The following is a 23469-nucleotide window of genomic DNA, read 5'->3' as shown; positions in this document are numbered from 1 at the left end:
GTGTGTGTGTTATGTACACATTATAATTTATGTGTGAGAAAACATATTTGCCATGGCTAATATATGGAAGCCAACTTGTTCCTTCTGTCCAGGGATCAAATCCTCTTTTATCTGCTGAGCCATCTCACAAGAATAATACTGAACATTTTAGGATTCTTTCAATTAAGATTTAGGGCATCAGGGCTACAGAGATGGATCGGGGGCTGAGCACACATTGGTCTTGTAAAGGACCATGGTTCAGTTCCTAGCATGGCAACAGAGGCTAATAGCTATACACAATGCTAGTTACAAGGGATATGATTCCCTCTTCTGGCTTCCATTGGCACTGCACATACAGGTACACAGACACACATGCAGACAAAACATGATATACATAAAAATTAAGAATAGTAAATACACTGTACTTTGAAGCATGGCATGTGTGACTGCTGTGTCACATGTGTGTCAGTAGAGAAGTGAGAGGCTATGTCTACACTCAGTATTCTGACCTATGAACATCTGAATGATTATCAGCCTAGCATTTCCTGAAAAAAAAAAAGGCGAGTCTGAAATGACCACCAGTCTGGTGCCAGACTGCTCAGACATGGAGTTTGCCTGAGTCAACCACCAGTGGGGCACTGCACAGGCCTGTAGGAATGACCATGCCTGAGATAACCCCTGCTCCATGCTAGACACTTAGAGACCTCCCTCTAAGAGGAGCAAGTAAGTGGTGGAGAGATGAAAGATAAACAGGGGATGGAGACACCATGAAGAGAGGCAGAACCAGAGACTGGAGATTAGTGAGAAACAGCCTGATGTGAGTAGCTAAGTATGCCACCTGGGACCATATGGTGGGGTCCCAGACTGTGGTGCCAAGGGGCAACATCTTGTCCATCGTCCTGAAGCATTAGGTGTCTGCTACCACCAAAATCCAGGTGGAAGTCCCTGGTCTAGTCTGTTGCCTGGGGACATGTTGATGTCAGAGGGCTGTGCAGGGCTGGCCCACCTCTCACCAATCAGAGGGCATTGTGGGAGAGCCAATTGTAGTACTCAGTGGGCAATCCTGCCCATTGAGGGAGTTGCTGGGGAGGACCCCCACCTCAGAATACAAGCATTGAGAGCTGGCCCTGTCACTCATCTCTCTTGCGGTGGCATGAGCAAGGGAAAGATAACCTTCTCCCATCACCCCACTTACCAACTGGAGCATGTAGGGGATGTGCCCTACAGTCATGAGAGGAGAAGAGCTGCCCCCACAACTTGTCTGGCATGCAGTGACATGGGCAATGCAGAGATGCCCACCACCTTCCCCTTGCCATCTATTGCAGGCAGGAGACATGGCTCCCAGGTCATCAGAGCAGAAGAGCTGCCCTTATTCCTCTTCTGCGGCAGCACAGTAGATCTTGATGTATATAGGGGGGTTGCAGGAGAGCCACCCCAAGGATGTGAGTGAAGAAGAGCCAGTCCTGCCTCTTGTCTGCTCTGTGGTGACATCAGAAAGAAGAGATTCCCCCCCCCCAATTTTGCCCTTGCCACCAGTGGCAGGCTGGCAGGAGAGTTAGCCTCATGGGATCACTAAAGCAGAAGATTAGGCCCTGCACCTCACCTAGGCAGTACAGTAGAGCTGACCCCATGGTAGGTGAGCTCTAAAGGCACAAGAGCAGGAGAGATGGCGGGCTGACCAACTCAGATACCTATCAGACCCAGAACCGGACTTTGAATTGGCCCAGCGCAATATCTACCCGATTAATGAACTACTAGACTGCATTAAGGGGTTAGTTCTATGGTTCCAAAACTACAGAAACTCCATGACACAGGGCAATAACAGGATATCAGAGAGTAGTCCCAGTCAGATTCCTGTATCAATACAGTAGCTGAACCCAGAGGCAACAGGCTAATATGTCATTGCAATGAACATTTGTAAGCAGAGAACTGTGAACAAAGTGTTTAATCTGGAACATACTACCACTTCTAAAATGAGATTTATTTATCTCTGTTAGTGGAGAGACGGGAAGGGTGGAGGGCAGGAATGAGAGGTGGGGGAAATGAGTTGAATTGGATTCCATGGTATGAATTCTCTCTCTCTCTCTCTCTCTCTCTCTCTCTCTCTCTCTCTCTCTCTCTCTGTCACACACACATACACACACACACATACACGCACACACACACACACATACACACACACACACAGAAGTTGAAAGAGTAGTAAAAGTGCTTCTATCTAGTTTTAATACATATGTTGGCCAACAAGAACATGTAGTTATTAATATATTCAGTACTTAATAGTGCAAGGTGGGAGTTAGCTACACAGGAATATACCCATTGCTGAGACAAAGAGATAAACCTCAGAAGACACAGATGGGTACCCAGGATTAGATAAATAATAGACAACACATTGTGCATGAGTTATCCAAGCTCTCTCCTTCTGACAAAAATGACTAAATTATTTATTAAATATATCATAATCAGTATGTAATTTAAATTATGCACAAAGTAAATAAAATTTTTAGTGTGTTCATATGTGTGAATCATTTGAATACTTGCTCAATCAGGTTGGATGATGGAGCAGAGCACAGATCATAAAATAAGCCCTTAATATTCAGTGCACTAACATCTGAAGACATTTTGAAATCTTTCTGTCTGTTACTGAAAAACTGTTCATAAAATTCTTCCTAAATATTATGCATTATTAATGGAAAACTCAGTGGCTTCCCTAAGATTTTATAAATATAGAAATGAAGCAAACTTAAAAGCTACCGGGATATACTGTAGACTTTAAAATTTTTTCACTTAATCTTACTTCTCATACTTGAGCAGTTAATTTTTCACAGTCACAGTGTACTTTGACTCATTAATAATAATAACAGGTTCTTTAGTGGGATGGTTTTAAGCTGGTACTAAATTTACTATCATATTATTCCTTGGGCCTCAGATTTTCTATTTAGAAAATGTTTGTTTAGCTTTTTTTCTTTCTAGTACCTTCCATGGCCCTCAGCCTTTCTCACACCACAGGGCAGGTTCTATCTGTCTTGTCAGTTGGTACCAATCTTCAGTTGGACTTAAGTGACAATGGAGATGTGTCTTATCCTCAGAAAGTGTTATAACAGATACGAATACCGGTATGTCTGAATAGTATCTCGTACATGCCAACTGTGAATTGAGTCTGACTTAGAGGCCTGCATTCATCTGCAGCAATGCCCCTACTGCATTAGAAGGAAGAATCTGCTAACATAGATTAAAAACCTTGACACTCAGAACCACGGCAGGAGTACAAACTTGATCTTAGCAAACCACTTCACAGTCCAAGCCACTCCCTTTATCTGAGCAAAGTAGGCATTCAGCACTGTTAAAAAAACTTCAGGACACATATTGGTAGGTGAGGAGATTCAAAGTCTTCAAAGTGCAGTAGATTTCTATTCTTTTGTAAAAACTCAAATGGTCTTTCAAGTCCCTGCAAAACAGGATTATGTATACTATATTATTGATTCTCTCTCTCTCTCTCTCTCTCTCTCTCTCTCTCTCTCTCTCTCTCTCTCTCCACACACACACACACACACACACACACACACACACACACACACACACAGACACACACACATGGTCCTCCAACTGACGAGACTGGCTCTTCCTCACCCTGCAGACCCTTCAGTGACAAACCTGATGACCAAATCAGTGTTTTCAGGAGGGTTCTGCAAGCCCAACGGAGGAGAGGAGTTGCCAGTCATAAATCACAGACATGAGAAGCAAATGTTCTTGGACCACCCACTGCGTCAGACCAATAGAATGGATATTGCCTAACAGGACTCTCTGACCAAGAACAGCACCCAGTTCATCAAGAGGTGGATGTGGGAAGAGCCAATTCTAAGCACCTGTGCTTTACCAGTCCCTGAGAAACTAGAATAAGTTCTTCTTACTTCAAATACTCTATTCCCCTCCTACCTCTCTTTTCTGCTTATAAGACTTTCTTCTTCGTGTGTCCCATCCTTTCCCTTGTGCTTTTCTCACCTCCTACCATTCTTCTTTTCTTTTCTAACTTCTCTTTTAGTGTTTCTCTCTCTTCTCTTTCTGCTGTCATTCCTCCTACCTTCGTTCCTTCTTCCCTCCATTTTTATACAATTTTAGCTTTTCTTTATCTTCCCTTCTCCCTCTCTCATGGCCCCCTTTTCTTCCTCCCTCTCCTCCTTCAATTTCTTCCCTCCTGTCATCTCTTCATGTCTGACTAACATCTTGTAATCTCAAAGCTACCCACAAGTGACCTTAGGGTCCAGTCCTTAGTGTGAGGGTCAAAAATGTAGAGCACAAATATTTCTTTCTTGGAATTCTGAATTCTAAGAATTTTTACTTTGATATTTATTATTTTAATCTTCAATTTATTTTTTTAATTTCAGAATTCAACCATATTGGAAACATTGCATAATCTATTAAAATAATTGACTTGGTTTTCTCCATCTTAAAAAAATCTGCATGAGTCTATGATTCTAATTGAAGTTCTTTTAGGTTGAAGAGGATTTAATCACTAAATTTCACTCTATTATATGAAAAATTCTGAAAACTGCAGGGGGTGATATTTAAAACTGTGTTTCAAGTTCAGAATCTAGGTTGAGATGAAGACGTGAGGTCTCCCAACAATTATTACTGTACACAAGAATCTCATCCTATGTAATGCATTCAGCAGATACAGAAAACCGACTGGCACCAAGAAAAGAGCCAATTTTAACCCTTTCCATCAGGGAATAGGATTATCTCAACTGCTACCACCAAGTCAAAGGCCCAATATAAGCCGGGACTAGATGGAAAGACAGCTGCCCTTACTACAGCCTTTCTTTCCTCATTTTGTTCAGAGAGAAAATTCTTGTACAAGGGCTAGAGAGGAAGAGGATATTGAAGTTCACTCACTTTCTTTGTTCCATAAAGTTTTCTGTAGTCAAGCATAATTTTGTTATTCATAAGACAAGGAAGAGACAGGAAGAGCAGAGAAGTGGTGATGTCTAGATGCACCTGCAGATCAAAATTGTGTGGCTCTGTCTCCCTAGGTTTATTAAAGCTTATTGTTCTGTGCACTGACACTGAACTACACAGTTGGAAAATGAAATCAGCTAATCTTCTGCATCTCAGCCCGGCGAACAATGGCTTGCATTTTAACAGAGGCAGTAACATTCATATGGAAAGCATAGACTTTAGCCCCACTCTCTTCCTTTTATCTCTTTGATATTAACACTTGTAACAATAAACACTGGCTCATGTGCAGATGGATAGATGGTTCATATAGGTACTTTATGAAGTATTTTTCTTTATTTCATATAGGTGACTCACATTTCATATAGGTACTTTAAAGGCCCGACTTTTTCATCTTGCCTATATAGCCTAAGTTGATACTTAGCTGAATCCTACATGCTGGCAATTTTGTGAAGCTATATTCCTTACTCATTTGCATATTTAGCCCCCAAACATACACATTAAAAACTTTTCCTCAATATTGTAATAGTAGGAGGTAGATAGGGTTGATTTGCGCATGAGACACACACCATCATGAACATGATCAATATCAGAGAGGCCAAAAGAACTGATGACCCTTTGATCATGTAAGGATACATCAAACGTCCATGTGAACCCAAAGGCATGCCTCTGATGGACACAGATCTCTCAGAATACGGATCGTGGACTTCCCACCTTCTAGAAGTAGAGAAATAAATATTCAGAGATTGGGAGATGACTTTATCACAAGAGGTTTTGCTTTGTAAGTGTGAAAATTGGAGTTGGAACTATTGCACTCATGGGGGAAAGGTTGGAACTAGTGGCACATGTTCTTGATTCCAGGGTTATGAGGAGACAGGCAAAGCTTTGGGGCTTGTTGGCTAGGTTAGCTAAATAATTAGCTTCTGATTCAGTGAGAGACTCTGTCTCAAAAACAAAGTGGACAGAACCTAAGGAAAGCCACCAAATTTAACCTTGGCCATGCCTTATCTATTTCAAGACCTGTATATAGCCCTGAAGAGACTGTAAGTTACTTAAGGTGGGGTTCACCCGGGAAATTTCAATAACTCCTATAACCAGGCATTGTGTGCACAAAGAGAATAGAGAAATTCATCATGACCAATCTTTTGAATTCCGTACAGGAAGGCCCATGACCACTTGTGGCAGCAGAGAGCCATCCTTATCTTCATGCTCTACTGATCATCTGGTGGCCTAATCACAGCTGGGACTGTGTACTTATGCTTCATGGATCACCATCATGGATGCAGTATTGATTTGTCAAATGAACAACCACATCCATAATGGTAGTCTCAGAAGAAACCTTTGTGTAGTGACATTATGGCTGGATCAATTCACATAAGCATAATAAGCCACTATTGTAATGATGATATCACTAAGCTATGCCTTTCTGGAAGCTGGTTCCTCCATTAACTGAAGCATGGCTTCAATGCCAATGTACCAAGCCTCCTCCATTCATCCTGAAGTCATCCAAAGGAGTAAAGGCTGGTTAGTACTTGTATGGTAAGCATCATATCAAGAGATATAGTTTCTTTATACAGAAAATCGTAGGAGGCACTAAATCATGCAGCAACACTTTCTGGATAGCAGGCTCTTGGGCACTGAGTGCTACGAGTAGCAACTTCATCTTCTAGCACCTAGGTGAGAGCAAGAACCACCTTGAGCTGCCTGCAGGACAGCAGGGCAGGACTCATTGCCCACTTCTCCCCCTCCAAATAATTCTGAGAGGAGGGGTTGCATGTCCACCTGTCTTGTGGAAGCTTAAACATTGATATGGAATCTTCTGTCCAAGGCCAGCCTAGTCAGCCAATGAGAGTAAAAGTGCCCCAGTTTTTATTCCTGAAGGTTATGCCATACCATACTCAATAAATGTGAAGAAAGGGGGAGATGACACAGGCAGCTCTTAATATGTTTTTGGAGAAAATATTGAGCCCCTTCATACAGAGATTGTTTATGTAAAAAAACCTCTTGAATGTGGGTGGATTGTGATGGTGGAGGGTAATTCTACTATGGATGCCTTCAAGGATTGTCACTGGAAAATGAAGGGCCTGCTCCTACATATAAGGACAACATAATTTCAGTATTGCCTCTACACTTCAACAGCATACTACCAGTTTGGGTATCTCAAGAGACTATAAACCTTTTTTCATTAAGACCAAGATTTATAATGATGTGAGATCCCGGAAGACTCTATAAGAGTGCCACACATACAGACATTAGCATGCTCATCCTCTTGACCACAGGTGAGAGTGTAGCCCCTGGCTACAGAAATGAAGGCAGGGCTTCATTTACTCAGAGCACTGTCTCCTTTGCCCTAGCACTGCTTCTTTACTTTGCTGCTTAAATACAGGAATGTCATTGGCATGTCAGAGTCCCAGATTTGTGAGTTGTCAGAGAGGTCAGGGTGATTCAAACCACACTATAACTGCTATATACTATAGATTCATGTCCTTCCTCAAGCAACAAAGGTGGGAACCCAGTGTTGTCATTAACTCAGTGACATTTCTGGGAAAGAGTAGAATTCCTGGAATCATGCTCAGAAGTGCTGTCTATTTAAGAGGTCCCCTAACAGGCTGGCAGCATCTTACCTGAGGATTTGATAATTGTCTTGACCATTAAAATCTTGAACAACTGAAGTCTTTTAGCAGCTGCTCTTTCATTGTGAAAGAAGCTCCTACCTCCTGGCCATTTCCCATCAAATCAACACCCACATATGGTACCCTACACCTTTCTGTCCTTTACCCATGAGCCTCTATTTTTGAACATATGTGCACATGCTTAAGAGATGATGAGATGACTAAAGCCATGAGTCAGAACCTGGAAGTTATTCCACTTAAGTTCTACAGAGAAGCATCTGCCTCCTTGTCTTCCAGATGGTTTTAGAGCATAAAGTCACTACTAAATCCAAGAAGAGCAGGCACAGCTCATATCAGAAAGTCCTAAAAACTCCCACTTATGGACATTGATGTTGGATCTCCTGATATATTCCAAAATTATCAAAAACTAGAACTGTAAGGAGTCTAACTTAAGATTGCTTTTCTTTATGCTTTTTATAATGAAAATGAGGTATTCATTTTTATAATGAAAAAATATGATCTGTTTTCTTCTAATATGTGTGTATTGATATATATTTCTGTCACAGAGAACGGTACATTATTGTGGTAATATAAATAAAATTATATGTACTAAGTTCTGGAATCGGTAGTTTCTAGCCATTCTTTCTGCCTATTTATTTTTCTTGAGGCAGTATGCTGGTTGGAACAGATGTATATTTATTAATATTGCCACCTTCCCTTTTGGTCAAGCCACTCTGAAAGCCATAATTCATACTGCAGCCAACATTTTGTCTAATAAAGCCTTGCTTGTAAGATTGCTCTTTCAATATTACTGAGAATTTTCTATGGCACTTAAAATTCCACACCCTGAGTGTGCGGGCAACACCCTGGATAATCTCAACCCACTTTGTTCCCATTGACTTTTGTCATACCTGGAACAGGCCCACTGTACCCCCTCCCCCAGGTCTTTGTTACTCCTCATCCTTGGATACCAGTTTTTCATAGAAGTTCTATCATTATTTCCAATTATTGGTTGCTGCATGTCCACAATTCATTTCATGCCCTCATGACTGATCAGTAGGACATGCTTACTCATCAATATTGGGCCTCTGTCTCCCTATGGTGCACATAGGTTCTGCCCAAAAGGTGACACGGCAGAACCTCATAGAAGCTCTAGAACATGCCTGCAGGGCCCTGAGTGCACAGAAGAGAAATCATTCAATGCACAATCTCTTCCAATAATGGTGGCCTTACTCTCACCCAGGTGAAAAATGGAATTGAAAGATGTTTAATGAGAAGGAAAGGGAGAAAGAAAGAGCAGGAACACAGAAATAGAGAGGCCATCCATCAAGAGCTGCTCCGTGGTCGACCACCAACTGACATGATACCACTTAAGCTGTCAAAGAATTTCAATGCCAAATAGGTTTATGAAGAAAATGAGACAAATTAATTTGCCTCTTATTTTTATACCTTCTGCCTATCTCAACTGAAAAGATAAATTAACTTGTATAACCAGGCATGATTTTTTGCATCACTGTGAATTCTCAGAACTCACTAAGCACCATATAGGTCTTTATTAGCATAAGACTCCCAAATTAGACAACTGTCTCCAAGTGATAGATTAAAAATACATATTAACATGAAAGAATTGTGATTTTTTTAAGGAAATTAGATAAGAAAATTGTCAGCCTTCATAAATTCCATCATGTAAGAATGCTTTAGGGTAAAGGGGAGAAGATTCATAATCTGTAATTAGGAATGATTAGTAAACATGAAATTGAAACCTCCCTAGTAATCAAAGAGCTGTAAATTAAACAAGAAAACATCTCCTCCACAAATGAACCAAGAGTGAAATCTATCACAATACAACAGGACAATAACCAAAAGCATAATTTAATATGAATATATTTTCCTTTGTTTTCATGGTATATACAGGTGTGTGTGTGTGTGTGTGTGTGTGTGTGTGTGTGTGTGTGTGTGTGTGTGTGTGATTTACTAGGACTAATTCCAGAAGAGGATATCCCTCTTCTCTTGCAACAAGGTCTTTCACTGGACTTGGAACAAGGCTGACAGCCAGAACATCCTAGATACCCTCCTGTTTCTGCCCTGCATGTGTGTGCAACTGACTCCTAACATGGGTGCTGGAATTCCAACTTAGATCTTCATGCTGTTTCATAAAGTCATCTGTCCCCACCCCATATTAGAACAGATTTTTCGTAAGTACTCTGAAAGTGTTTTAACTAGAGTCCCCCTTCTTTTTAATAAATTTTCTTAGAGAAAATTTAACTTGGAATTAATTTTACAAATAAAGACCATTCAGACTGCTGCCAGTACTGGGGGACTTTCTGGCTTTTTGAAAAATAAGGTGTACTATGTCACATAGGGCCATTAGGTGAGGCATCCCTCCCTCTCAATGGACAGATGGTCATTTATTTCCTTTTTGGGCTCCCTTTAAGGAACCTTCATATTCTAGTGTACTAGTCTGCTGTAGTCTATTCTAAAATATAGTCATCAAAATTTTGAAAAGTTTTCAACATATAAAAATGATCATATGATAAAGGATAGAGAGTCAGAATATTATATATGTAGTAAGGTCACTGATATGATAAAATATAAAGTAAGAAGAAAGTAGGCCAGGAGAAGTTTTCTAATTGTGGTGGTTTGATTACGAAGGCCTCCCATAGACTCATATAGTTGAACAGTTGGTCGACTATTTTAAGAAGGATTATAAGGTGTGGCTTGGAGGAGGTATATCCCTCAGGGAGAACTTTGAGATTTTAAAAGGATACACCACTACCACCACCACCACCACCACCACCACCACCACCACCACCACCACCACTATCACCACCCCCACCACCACCAACATCACAACCACTACGAGATGAGGTCTAAAGTTTCAGCTGCTGCTCCAGCCTATGCCTGCTTTCCACCATGCCTCCTACCAGGATGATCAGGGACTCACCCTCTGAACCTTGAAGGAAGTCCTCAAGCCAATGGTTTTTTTGAAAAGTAAGATGCCTTGGACACAGTATTTCTCCACAGAAACAGAAAAGTAGCTGAGACACTAGGCATGCAAAGTTAGGGTATTTCCTTGGTGATTCGCTCCCCAGGCTAAAATAATGAACTTGTCATCCATACACACAGCTTCAGACTTTCTGGGGACAGCATAAAAGAAGACTTGTTGGTAGTTGAGGAGTCATTTGATCTTTGACTACTGGAAGAAACAAGAAGGGGATTCATAAGCTTGATCTTGCTCACTTCTTAGCTATGTGTAATCCTACACGGGAGGCATAATGAACATTTGAAGTAGCTGCTTAAGATCTTCAGGAGACTCAAGAAGGGAAGCCTAGGATTCAAGGGTTGGCTCCTTGTAACTGTCTAGTTATTCTCCCTCCATAGTGACATTCTCTTCTCTAATAGGCTTCGAGTTAACCAACTTTCTTCTGTCTTCCTGACTGTGGATGCAATATGACTGGCTGCCTCAAGTTCCCATCGATACCACTTTCTAATATGGCAGACTGTAGCCTCAAATGGTGAGAAAAGAATGAAAGCTTCTTTCCTTAGGATACCATTGCCGCGTGGTTTTACACAGAGAGTTTAACAACAGCAGCACAGAAATTACGGATGGTGAAATATCACTGTGATCTTTTTCCTTAGCTACAGAAAATGTGGGAAATCAATGAAACTTCTCAGAGCCATTCCTATGCTGTGCCTGATCAACTTTGGTCATGCTGTGTTTCCTGTTATGTTGAATATATACACTGAGGTTTTGGGAATGAAATAATCACAACAATATGAATTAGGGAGGTTCTGGGTCTATCTAACTTGAGACAGTTCTAAAAAGGCTCTACTCTGGATTTAGGGCTCCACTGTGACATAAAATTCTTGGTAATTGTAAACAAATAGCACCATGTGCCTTAAAAACCATAACAATGATTATGGAGATCAGTTTCTTTTAAAAATAGTTTAAGTCTTGCCATGTCTTTTTAAAAATGTGTAATGAGAATTTCCTTAAAAATGAGAATTATTTGTTGCAGCATCTGATTCATCTAGGCTGTAAGAGAGGGAAGTTCCTTTAAGAGCTAAAAGAATTAAGAGCAACTGAAGTAAATCAATGCATTGTTTAAGGGAGTTGATATAAGGAGCTACACATTGTAGGAGATTAATATGAGATTTGACATCAAATATTAATAAGTTTACTAACATTAACCACAAACAAAAAAAAAAAACCAGGAAGCTGAGATGACTCGGAAGTGAATAAAAGTAGACACTATCAATGGGTTAAATTACTAGATAAACAAAGAGATAAAACTAGAAAGAAGAGTCAGGAAAGTTAGCTGTGCACAGCAAAGTATACCAGGTCAACTCAGTGTTAGACAAGTATCACATGCTGTGGGAGTTGGTGCTCCCAGGAACCGTGACTTTCCAATCATTTTCCAGTTCCTAAGCCATCCTCAAAAGAATACTTATCAGAGTTTATAGATACTAAACAATAAAGAAGAGCTTTATTGTACGTAGGAAGTTCATTTCTTAAGCAGGAAATGGGATGCTGTGACGGCCATTCCCAGTTGTCAACTTGAATGGATGTGCAATCTAGAACTTAGGCTGGAAGATAAAGGCTTCTTGATCCAGATTTCAAAGCATAATGACCATGAAAAGCTTAGGCCCAGGCAGGGTGGTACACACCTCTAATTACAGGAGACAGACAAGCAGATCTCTGAGTTCAGGGCCAGCCTGGTACAGAGCAGAGCAAGTTCCAAGTAGAAAAAAGCTTAGGTAATGGTTCCACCTTTGATCCTTGAACTCAGGAAACTGAGCCATGCAGGTCTGAGTTCAAAGTCAGTTTAGAGAGAATATTCTAGGACAGCCAAGCTTAGACAATGAATGATGAAATAGAACAAGGAGACCATAATCTAGCTCCAGCGAGCAGCAGCACTTGGTAGCTTTGACCATGTGGCTTTGGCTTTAGAGTAAAGAATAGAAGGGACTATTGGGACAATTGATGCTAGTTAGCTGGAGCTAAGAAAAAAGTGGTGAATAGCATTATGGAAGTAATGTAAAGTATATTCTGAGAGCACAAAGAGGCTGTGTTTCAAAGTCAGCCAAGGTTGTACATTGTGCTGCAGCTGGACATGGTAATGTGTAAGACATACCTTACCTAATAAAATACTGCATTTTCAAGTCTGAAAATAAAAAGAATCACCCAGATGGTATTGGTTTTGAAGGCATAGAAGGGTCATGGAAAGCAGCTGAGAGGCTGGGCACTGAGAGAGACAAGGAAAAGCCACAGGTAAAGATCAGTTGAAGGACTAGGACTGAAGAAGCTCAAGCTTGACACCATGAAGTGAGCCTATGAGAGGCTTTTGGTAAAGCCTAGTTGCTTCAGAAGATCGCAGTGTATTGGACATGCCAGTACCATGGAGTAACCACAAAGACCAGCAAAAACAGTAGAGTGGAGCACCAGAGTGCTACAGAAGGCAAAGCTGAAGAAGTGACCTAAGTCTTTTGGGGGAGCACAGAAGATCATATGTGGATCCCAGACATTGAATCCACACATGATGTTGGGGGTATGTGATCTGCTTTATGATTTTGTTTTCTTAAGGAGTTGCAGTTTAGAGATTTCGTACGTGTAAGAAGAGATGTGAACTTCGGACTTTTAACATTGTGGAGACCATTATAGACTCTGGGACTTTTGGCATTTGATTAAATGAATTCCACAGTGTGTTATGCCTAGGTATGGCCCCTACAGACTCATGTGTTTGAACGAACCTATGGGGGTCAGGGAGTAGAATATGATGTTTGAATATTCTGGGTACATAGAGAGTGGTACTTTTAGGAAGTGTGGCCTTGTGGGAGGGAGCATATCACTGTTGGGGTGGGATTTGAAGCTCTGTCCAGTGAGGAAGAGTCAGTTTTCTCCTGGCTGCAGTCAAATCAAGATGTAGAATGTTTGGTTCCTGCAGTGCCATGCTTTTCTTGAAGCCATGATCCTACCTCGATGATAATGAACTGAATCTCTGAACCTGTAAAGCCAGCTCCAATTAAATGTCCTTTTTAAGAGTCTCCTTGGTCATGGTGTTATTTCCCAGCAATGGGAACCATAGCTAGCACAGCTGCCAACCCTATGCTGAATTTCACTAAATCTAATCACGAGGAACTTAACAATATAGACCATCAAGGCTGCATGGGATAGAGAGTCCAGGGCAGGTGTTCACCATCATTCAAGAAGAACACGAGTTGATGCAGAAACCATACAGCACCATCTCATATCCCTCTGTGTTGGTAACAAAGTTTACCTTGTTCCCCTCTGCAGGATTTCTGAGCTATAAGGAAGGGATATCTGTCCAGGAAACAAGGGATAAAGAAAGCCTACATGGGTATCCCTATCCTTCTTCCCACTGCACTAACTCATCATTCTTTAGAGAGATCATTATAGGTAAATTCATGACAGATGTCACTCACACTATGTGAGTATATCTCCAGGTCGTTTTCATCCCCTTACTTATCTCCCTGAAACTCAGAAGCTTCCTTGGGAATGTCTACTTCTGACTTTTAATGAATGGTCACATTGTCTTTAATGTAGAGATTTCTTTCTCTCTTATTTATAAACAAGTACTCAAAGGCTTTAATAATTCACCACAACCAAAGCAAATATCCCTGTTAAATGATCTTGTATAATTCTGAGAGGTCATGCAGCAAGCCAGTGAAAACCAATTATTATCTGTTACATGTCTAGATATTGTTCTTGTGGTATATTTTCTTCTGTAGTTTTAACATTGGTACATTACTGCAATGTCCTTGTGACTGTATATTAACATAATTGTTAACGGGGAATGTAAAGTCTTAATGTAAACAGAAAATGTGTCCACTGAAAGGCAGGCAAGCCCACAAAATCGCTCATGGAGATTATTAAATGTTAGCACATCAATAAGCGTGCTGCACCTCGTTCTTTGAGAGTAAGACATAGGAACAACGTTCTTATCATAGTACTTCACTACTATCATGACATATGTGTATCAATTACACTTGAAATTTCATGCCTTCACTACAGTTTTAAAACTGTTTTAATCCCCCCCTCTGTGTGTGTGTGTGTGTGTGTGTGTTTGTGTATGTGTGTAGGCTTAAGGTTGTTGTTTGGAATCTGCCTTAATCACTTCTCCATCTATTCTTGGAATCTTGATTTCTCAGTTAAATCAGTGGCTTTCTTCTAGGTAGTCTAGTCATCCAGCCAACTTGCTCCGAGGATCTCCAGTGCTAGTGTTACAAGAGGGCCTACACATCTACCCAGCATTTATATGGGGAGTGTGGATCTGTACAATAGTCCTCACACTTGCATGACAAACAGCTTCACTCTGAGTCATTTCTCAGTTGATTACTGAGAAGAGTTACGTCACTGGGTAATTTTCTGCTCTTGGACATCGTTTTAGTCACATATAGTTTTTGAGCAGTAGCTATATAATCTTGAAAATGAATGAATACACATATTTATTTTGAAATCTCAATGTCCAATGTCACATGCCATCTTTTTTGCAGGAAGCATGCAGTAGCTTCTCCAGGACTGCCTGCTATACTGTGTGCTTAGGACTATGTGAACTTATAGACGAATCTATCTGTGCCTGTGGATTCATTCAGCAGGATTTGGTGTCATATACCCTTCCAGGACTACCACTCAATGTGTATCGGCTTCCCATGACCTGACTTGGAGCTTTTGAAAGAACACACTCAACAATCTGGCTCTGTCATCCCAGCCATAAATACTAAGATTGGTTTGGACATGCAAATATTTTGATGGTGTTCTCACTCCAGTATACCTTCAATCAAGACAGGTTTTGCTCTTCTTCACATCTGGGTCCACCTCTCATACCATTAAAAGCCTTTTTATAAACCTCTCAGAGAAATAATCTCTGCCCAGTCTGTCTCATGTATCTCATTCTAGGTACTCCCAAGCTCACATTTTCATTTTTACTATATTAGGTGTTTCTACTGATAATACAATTTTGTATTTACCATCTTTTTATTTTCTTCTTCATTAAGGCACACACCCTCACTAATTTTATGACTGAAGTAGGCCAGGAACATCAATCACGACTGATTCAGAGTGGACATTACACAATCATGCATGGAGGAAAACTTCCGTTTAGACCACATTCATTGAAAATATCAACTGAGGAAAGGGGGAAGCCTGGGGAGGCCTGGTGAGCCGGGAGCATCCTCTCAGAGGCGAGGAGGAGGAGGAATGTGTTGAGAAACTGTAGGAGGGGGAACAGGGAGGAGGGGATAATGGCTGGAATATAAATAAATGAAATAATTATATAAAATTACCAAGAACAGCAGAAGGAAGGAAAAGAAAATATCAGCTGAAGTTCAGGTGATCCTGCTGCCTTCCCCACAGTAGTTCCTAACAGACATATATCCGAGACAGTTGATTTATAGCAATGTCAACAGAGAATAAATGTGAAATAAAATGATTATTAATTCTGCACAATCTGAATATCCAGTATTACTGGGGAGTCTTCTCTATCTTCCCTAGCTATCTCAAGTTCTATGGGAAGAGGAGAAAGATGAGACTCTTGAAAGCTTTGTAATATCACCGTTCAGTTCAGAAGAGCTTCTGTGAAAGATGTAACTCAATCCAAATGTTCTCTCTCATTATGCTGCCTATTACTTGCAAAAGCTTTTTTTGACAACTTTGCATATCTACTTGATTCTGAGAGGATCTGAAAAGCCTCCCTTGAACTATAGATACTTCATATTCTGCCAATTCCACCAGAAACTATCCAGAGAGGTACTTGGGTAACAATAGGAACAGTGTGAGGAACCTTTGTCTGCATGTATGCAAAAGAAGCTATGTGCTGAGGGCTAGAAAACTAATGACCCAGTATTAAATGAGATTCATGACAAAGGTCCCTTCCTGTGACTGAATTTCTTAGGAGAGATATCCACACTACATAATAGGTCAGCTAGAGAAGTATGCAAGATAGTATAACTTAAGCTTAACTTTTTGGTCTCTAGTGTTGGCATCCAATACATTTTTGCTCTTTTAAAATTACCCAGTATATGGTATTCTGTTATGGAAACACCAATAAACAAAATATGCAATATGGACACAAGATAGCCTGGTATGTTAAAAAGCCCAGGCCAATCTAGGAGTTTGCAATAGTAAATAAAGCAACCAAGATAGAATATGTGTGCTTCCAGAACTGTCTTCAAAAACTTAAGATGGGATTCTTGTCTCCCCAGTAGATAACACAGACACATTGTGGGTCACAGTTTGAGTCTCACAGTTCAAGCACGCCATGATATGTTTGTAGAATTATGTCTCATTGTATCTATCCAAATGGCAAAACAGTCTTTTCCAGATTGAATCATCTGGTGCTCCAATAACATTTCTTACTTCACACACTGGATCTGGGCTTTGCAGTTTGAAAATTCCATGCCAATCTTTCTAAATATTGCCTTTCCAACACAATCTCTTTCCTTAAGCAAATCTAAAGAAAGTTTGAAAGGGGGAAACTGTAAATACAAATAAATATGTCAGCAACTCCAGCATTCCTTTTCTCTGTTAAAATGCTTAATTGCATCAGATGGGGAAAATATCATCTAGAATACGCCAACACCGTGTCAGTATTTACAGGAGGTGCACACCATCTTGATGGGACATGCACATTCAGACAATGAGAGCCTAATCACAGCTCAGCTTCTTCTGTACATGACATTCCTCCCTGGGTGTTATTGGTTGAATGAATTAGACACCAATGGTTCTTAAATCACCGATAATGACAAGCGTATTTTTAGCTATTGGACTTAAATTTAAGCCAGCAACATGCAGGTGCTTGTGAGGAGTTGTTCTCACTGTTTTCTTGCCAATTTTCTGAAAGATACCAATAAATCAAATGCAACAAAGAATGATTGTAAGAAAGGTTCCCAAAGAAGGAAGAGAAAATGAGCACTTAGACAGTAAATGGCAGGTAATGACGCAGAAGAGCGAACCATGCATACTCATGAGTGTATGAAAGGTTTGTTTGCCTTAATCTCATAAACATCACTTTACTTATATATTTATTTAATGTAACATTAGCACTTGGAAGAATTAGTTTAATTGGTTTGATTCCTTCTCACTGAGCTCTTTTACAGGATAGTATCAGAGAAAAGCTCAAAAGCAATTAGGCCCCCACCAAAGAAGCGAATATTCCATGTAACCACACAAATAATAGGACAGTATGGTGGTTTGAATGAAATCGATTCCCATAGACTCGTATATTTGGATGTTTCATCCACAATTGGTGGAGGTATTTGGGAAGAATTAAGTGGTGTGGCTTTGCTGGAGGAGTTATGCCACTGCGGGATGGGCGTTTTAGTTTAAAAAGTCCATGCTTATCTGGGTAAGCTCTCTCTGCCTTCTGATTGTTGTATCAACATGACGGTTCTCAGCTACTGCTCAAGCACCAGGATGATCATAGACTCTAATCCTCTGAAATTTTAAACCTCAAATTAAGAATTCTTTTTTATAAGTTGTCTTGCTTAGGGTGTCTTTTCATTTAAAAAGCAACTAAAACGGTGACTTACATTAAATAAATAATACAATTTTATCTTATAGATTTATTCAATAATGTAGCTAAAGGCCTGTCTCTTATGCTTTGCCACAGCAAATGAGACTTGCTTTACTCTTCTACATAGTTTCATCTCTTCCCATGGGGAGACACCATGACTGTCTATGTAAGAAAGATGAAAAGTGAGGGTGGATGAACAGCAGGTTGGCAGGGAGAGAAAGATGGGGTCAGAAGCTCTGGGAAAGGAGTCAGAGAGACTCAGCATTTGACTTGAATTCATCTGAAATTCTGTGAGAAGATAATTTTAAATTCAGTTGAAATCAGTGGACTTGGAGATAACCCAGAAGGAAAAATATTTTACTTTAGCTCTGCATGTAGGGAAGGTGGAGAAGGCCATACGACTTTAAAATAAGATAGAATTGGATAGGAAACACTTAACCCATCATCCCCTGAGCCCTGCGCTTCCAGGTGTCTCACTTCTAAGACATATTTTTGGAACACAGATGGGACATATGGACTCCAATGCAGTGAAGAGGCTCTCCCTTGCCTTGAGGTGAGAATTAAAAGAGACCATGTGGTTTATTGTACACCACTGGAGATGGCCGCTCAGAGACAACAGAAAGGAGCAGAGAGCATGCAGCATGGGACACAGATCACTCTTCTGACTTCTCCGACTTCTCTGATTTCACTCCAGGGGTCCCTTGGGAGAAGGTCCAGCCTGCCCAGTTCAAGGAGCACATGGTTAAAAAAGATTCTTAGCCCTGGTATGAATAGAGTGTTGCTGTCCAGGAAAGCTCAGAAGACACAGTAGATATTGGGTCAATGCCAAAACATACAACTGTTGGCAAGGTTGAAGAAGAGCTAAGAAGTAGTCTGATAGAAAGCAGAATAAAAAGTAAAAGCAAAATTAATTGCAGGGGCTGGGCCAAACAAAGGGGGCAGTCAATGGTGGAAGAGGCAGGTCAAAGAGTGCTTCAGAATTGACCTTCTTTCTTTCTCTCTCTGTCTCCCTGTCTCTCTCTCTCTGTCTGTCTGTCTGTCTGTCTCTCCCTCCCTCTTCCCCCCCTCTCTGCGGCTGGCTGACCTCTAGCCACAAGCTCAGGTGTGTGATCTGGAAAGTGATATAATTTCCACACGAAGCAAGCCATTGGTACCAAGCCATCCAAAAAGCTTGCCTGGGTCATCACTTTCAAATTGACCATCTCTCCTAAAAACTTTTTAACACAGGCTCCCTGCACTATATGGGAGTCATATCCCACTTGTAATTTAGGGCAAATTACTAAAAGTCTGACCTTGAGTTTTGAATCATGGCACTACGCTTTTAAGCTTGAGAAGTTTTATGGAAAGAGACTAATATCACTCTGCCATGTATTTTAATTTTATTAGACTGGTCCTACTGTACCATCTCTGCTATGGCTTATTATTTCACAATGCACTTTTAAATGATAACTATTTTTAACCATCCATTGAAGGGTTGGATAATTTTCTCTCTTAGAAAATGAGATATTACCATTTGTCTTCATCATGCATTTGCACTTTTCTCTCTTTAAATTGATTATGAATTTCTTCTTTAATAGTTTCAAGATTGCTTATATTTCTGGCAATTTTAAGATATCTAAGCCTCTTTTTTGAACATTGTCAGAGGCAAAGTCTTGTCAATTACAATTTTTTTTAAAAAAAATTAGGGATCATACAAAATCTTTTTCTGTTGGTTAAGATTGGATGAAGTTCTGTCCCATTGTTGAAGAAACCATGGAATTTTGGCTTACAAAGTGTGGGTAGTCTTAGATATGAATCCCTGTGACCATTACTGGCACAAGTAAGGCTTCTGCTTCAATATCCCCATTAACCCAACTGCACATACTACAGTCCATGCCAGCTTTGGCAAAGGGAGAGCAATGGTGACCTAAATCATGCCAGGTGCTCATATGTAAAGGTGTGACTGACAGCTGCATTCATTCTTCTTTCTAAGTCAGTTTGAAGATGGGATTTCAAGATGAAATCATGTGTCTGTTTAGGTGACCTCAAACAAATGAGGTACATTAAACTACGGAAATGCAGTTCCAAGCACCAAAAGATGAGGTAAGTCTGACCATCATGAGCTTCTAAAGAGAGCTCACTGGGGAATGACATGACCAACCTGTTGTGTAGTGTTCTATTGTACAACCTCTTCATTGCAAGTTAGTCTCCTGTTAAAGTCACTGCTTTTACAGCCTCACTGTTAGACACAGGACACACTTCTAACACATTTATTAGAAAGCTATTTCCCTAATCAGGAATGGATGGGAGCCTTTTAAGGCTTCACCATTGAATCACTTGCTGTTCTAATCTAAGATCTTTTGAGTTTAGCCTTCCTAAAGGGCGTTAAAGAAATCTTTGCTATTATGACTTCTTTTGTATTCATCATAACTGAAATTAAATATTTCCATTTGTTAACCATGCCTCCATTTCCTGTATAAGTTGTCTTTTAATGGTTTATCTAATTCTCTACTATTACTGATTTTAAGTAATATTTATATATTTTGAAGTTTTATTAACAATGGACATTTTAATAGGATAATTTTCATTTCAGTGAATGTGGGTCTTATGTTCACTGCTAAAGGCAACAGGAAGTTACAATATAATTGGAAAGCAGTAAGCACATAGGCACAGTACTCGAATACTATTTAAACCATAAGAAAAAAATCTAAAGTATTCTTCTCAAGCAGTATATATTTGCTTCTCTTGTTTGGCCTTACTTTCTCATGTTTAATGTTGATAGAGCCTCGGAATAGATTTCTATACTGTGCATGTAAAAGCTCTTTTATACATAAGCAGAAATATTCCTGTGTCAATCTTTGGCTTTACAATGTCTTTTACAGTTTTTTTTTCCAATTTTCACATAAAAAATTAGGATTATGTTACAAAGAAAACTGGAGTTGAGAATCACCCATTTTCTGAGATTTAGCACTTTTCCAGTTTGTTTTGTTGTGACCACCGTTAGTTAACTTTTTCATTTTCCTTAAAGTGACCTGTCTTCAAGTTAGTTCATCCTATATAAGTTAGGATGGTCATTTCTATTTTAGTTAAAATTCAGTATTAAGTAATAATTGTTGTGAATAATTGTGGTAATTTTTCAACTGTGCATTTAAATTTATTAATGTTTATAACCCTTATAGAATATACAAAGTTAAATTTCTAAAAAGCCTGCTTTAGAAATTTAGAAATTGCTTCATCATTGAAAATGCTTTTGGACTGAGGATATTTTGTGTTGGGCTGTTATTCATGATCTTTTCATGAGTTTTATATAAGTCTTCCAGTCTTCTTTAAGCACTTTTGTGTTTTGTCACAAATTTATCTTCCATCTCTATAAGTAGAGATTCCAGAACCTGGTTCTAGTAGGATTCAGCATATATGTTCTTTTTGGCATCTATTCATAACTGTGATCACTATCTCCATCACTCTGTGTGTGTGTGTGTGTGTGTGTGTGTGTGTGTGTGTGTGTGTGTGTGTGTGTGTGTACTGGGGATAGAAGGGTGGCCATTCATACCTGTTCTTTCTATGGCACAGCAGGAGGAAGCTCCTTGCTTCCTTCTATATGTTGAGTGAAGTAAGCCAGGAATAGAATATATACTTGTATTTGTCATTTAAATGTTACCAGAGATTGGGGGCTGCAGATAGTGTTGCTTCTGGAAAGTTATGAACACTGCTGAAAGCAGAGAGTAGATCTTCAACATTTGCACAGCACATATGAGGGAAAATAAGTGTGGTTTTAGATGAGAGTATGTGGTAATATTTTCACATGGTCCATATACATCATATATATCAAGATAGCTTGTTATGAATATCAATTATATACTATTTTGTGTAGACAGCATAACTAAATAATCCTCATTGAAATTAGTGGAGTAGCACAAAACAGGCAGACAGTTGGGAGGAGGAAGTGTATGGTGGGAAAAACTAAAGGGGAGGAGATGTGGCACATATATACCTCATTCGTGTGTGTGTGTGTGTAAATATAAATATATATATACATATATATATATATAATAGACATTTAAAAAGAAATCATTATTTAAATAGCACACATTCAATATGCAGAATGTATATACAGAACAATAAATAGTATAAAAATATAAAGAGGATGAGAAATAAGTCTTTTCTCCCAAAATGTGTGAAGTTCATAGTCTATTTATACAGCAATACTTTCTCATTCCATTGCATATTGTACATTTGTATTAAATATAAATTCCATGTTGTCTCACAATTACTATTAGTTCATTTACTGAAGAAATCCTCAATATCCGTTGTTCGTACAGATTCTTTATCAAAGTCACATGTCATAATTTCCTAAGTGAACTTCATTAGGACACATGGTTCGCTGGAGCCCAAGAGTCATGAGATGTACGTAAGATTCTGTGAAGATCTTACTTCAGACTGGAGGGATTTGCCTGTGTAATAATGTCTGTGGGTTTGGCTGTGCAGGAGGCCTGGACATGATTCCTAAGACATCTTTTTTTTTTCATCTTTATTAACTTGGGTATTACTTATTTACATTTCGATTGTTATTCTGTTATTCCCTTTCCTGGTTTCCAGGCCAACATCCCTCTAACCCCTCCCCGTCCCCTTCTCTATGTGTGTTCCCCTCCCCATCCTCCCCCCATTACCGCCCTCCCCCAACAATCACATTCACTGGGGGTTTAGTCTTGGCAGGACCAAGGGTTTCCCCTTCCACTGGTGCTCTTACTAGGCTATTCATTGCTACCTATGAGGTTGGAGCCCAGGGTCAGTCTTTATAGTTTCTGTGGTATATTGTCTCCATTCTCAGTATTGGATTCTTCTTTTTTCTTCTTCTTTTTTTAACTTTACTAATTCCAATTCTATAGTAGCTGGTTCAGCTAATTTGATACTTTTTCAATAAAGAATTTTGATAGCATTCAGAAGCATTAAATTGGGAAGTATTTATGCTGGGATTTTCTGAATCCTGTGTTCCCAGACATAGAATTTGTCTGTAAATCTAATGTAGCTTGGTGCAGCAGAAAAATAATAGCCTCGGGAGACCAAAAGCCTTGTAATTGAATCTTGACTATTTCCACTGACTAGCTCCATGGGCTTGGTCAAGTTAATTATCCTTTCTGGGCCATCTGTAAAAGAGGACGATGGTATCAAAGTAAACTTAATGGTGTGCCCTGTGCAGATGAAGAGCCTCAAGCCTGGTCATCAAGGGCTTGTGCAGTGAGACCCCGGTCTCCTGAGGACGATGGCAGCTATTATAGTGCCCTGTCTCCTGAAATGATCTATTAGAAGCAGACTCCAACTGTACTGCAGTGGCACATTCCCGTGGCCCATGGGAAGAACTGACGCTTATATTCTAATGCTTAGGATACCTCAGTATTTCCTCCTTTGTAGAGGAT

General features: G+C 39.8%; 1 protein-coding gene and 1 pseudogene across 2 annotated transcripts in view; one reads left to right on the top strand and one right to left on the bottom strand.

Moving 5' to 3' along the window:
* Csmd1 (CUB and Sushi multiple domains 1) overlaps nt 1-23469 on the bottom strand; it is a 1600162-nt gene that overhangs the window by 947446 nt on the left and 629247 nt on the right. The window lies entirely within an intron of this gene.
* LOC120097608 (small nucleolar RNA SNORA17) lies at nt 398-522 on the top strand (annotated as a pseudogene).

The sequence above is a fragment of the Rattus norvegicus genome, chromosome 16 (assembly GCF_036323735.1).
Source record: "Rattus norvegicus strain BN/NHsdMcwi chromosome 16, GRCr8, whole genome shotgun sequence".
Lineage (NCBI taxonomy): Eukaryota > Metazoa > Chordata > Mammalia > Rodentia > Muridae > Rattus > Rattus norvegicus.
This window is presented reverse-complemented; position numbering and strand designations above follow the sequence as displayed.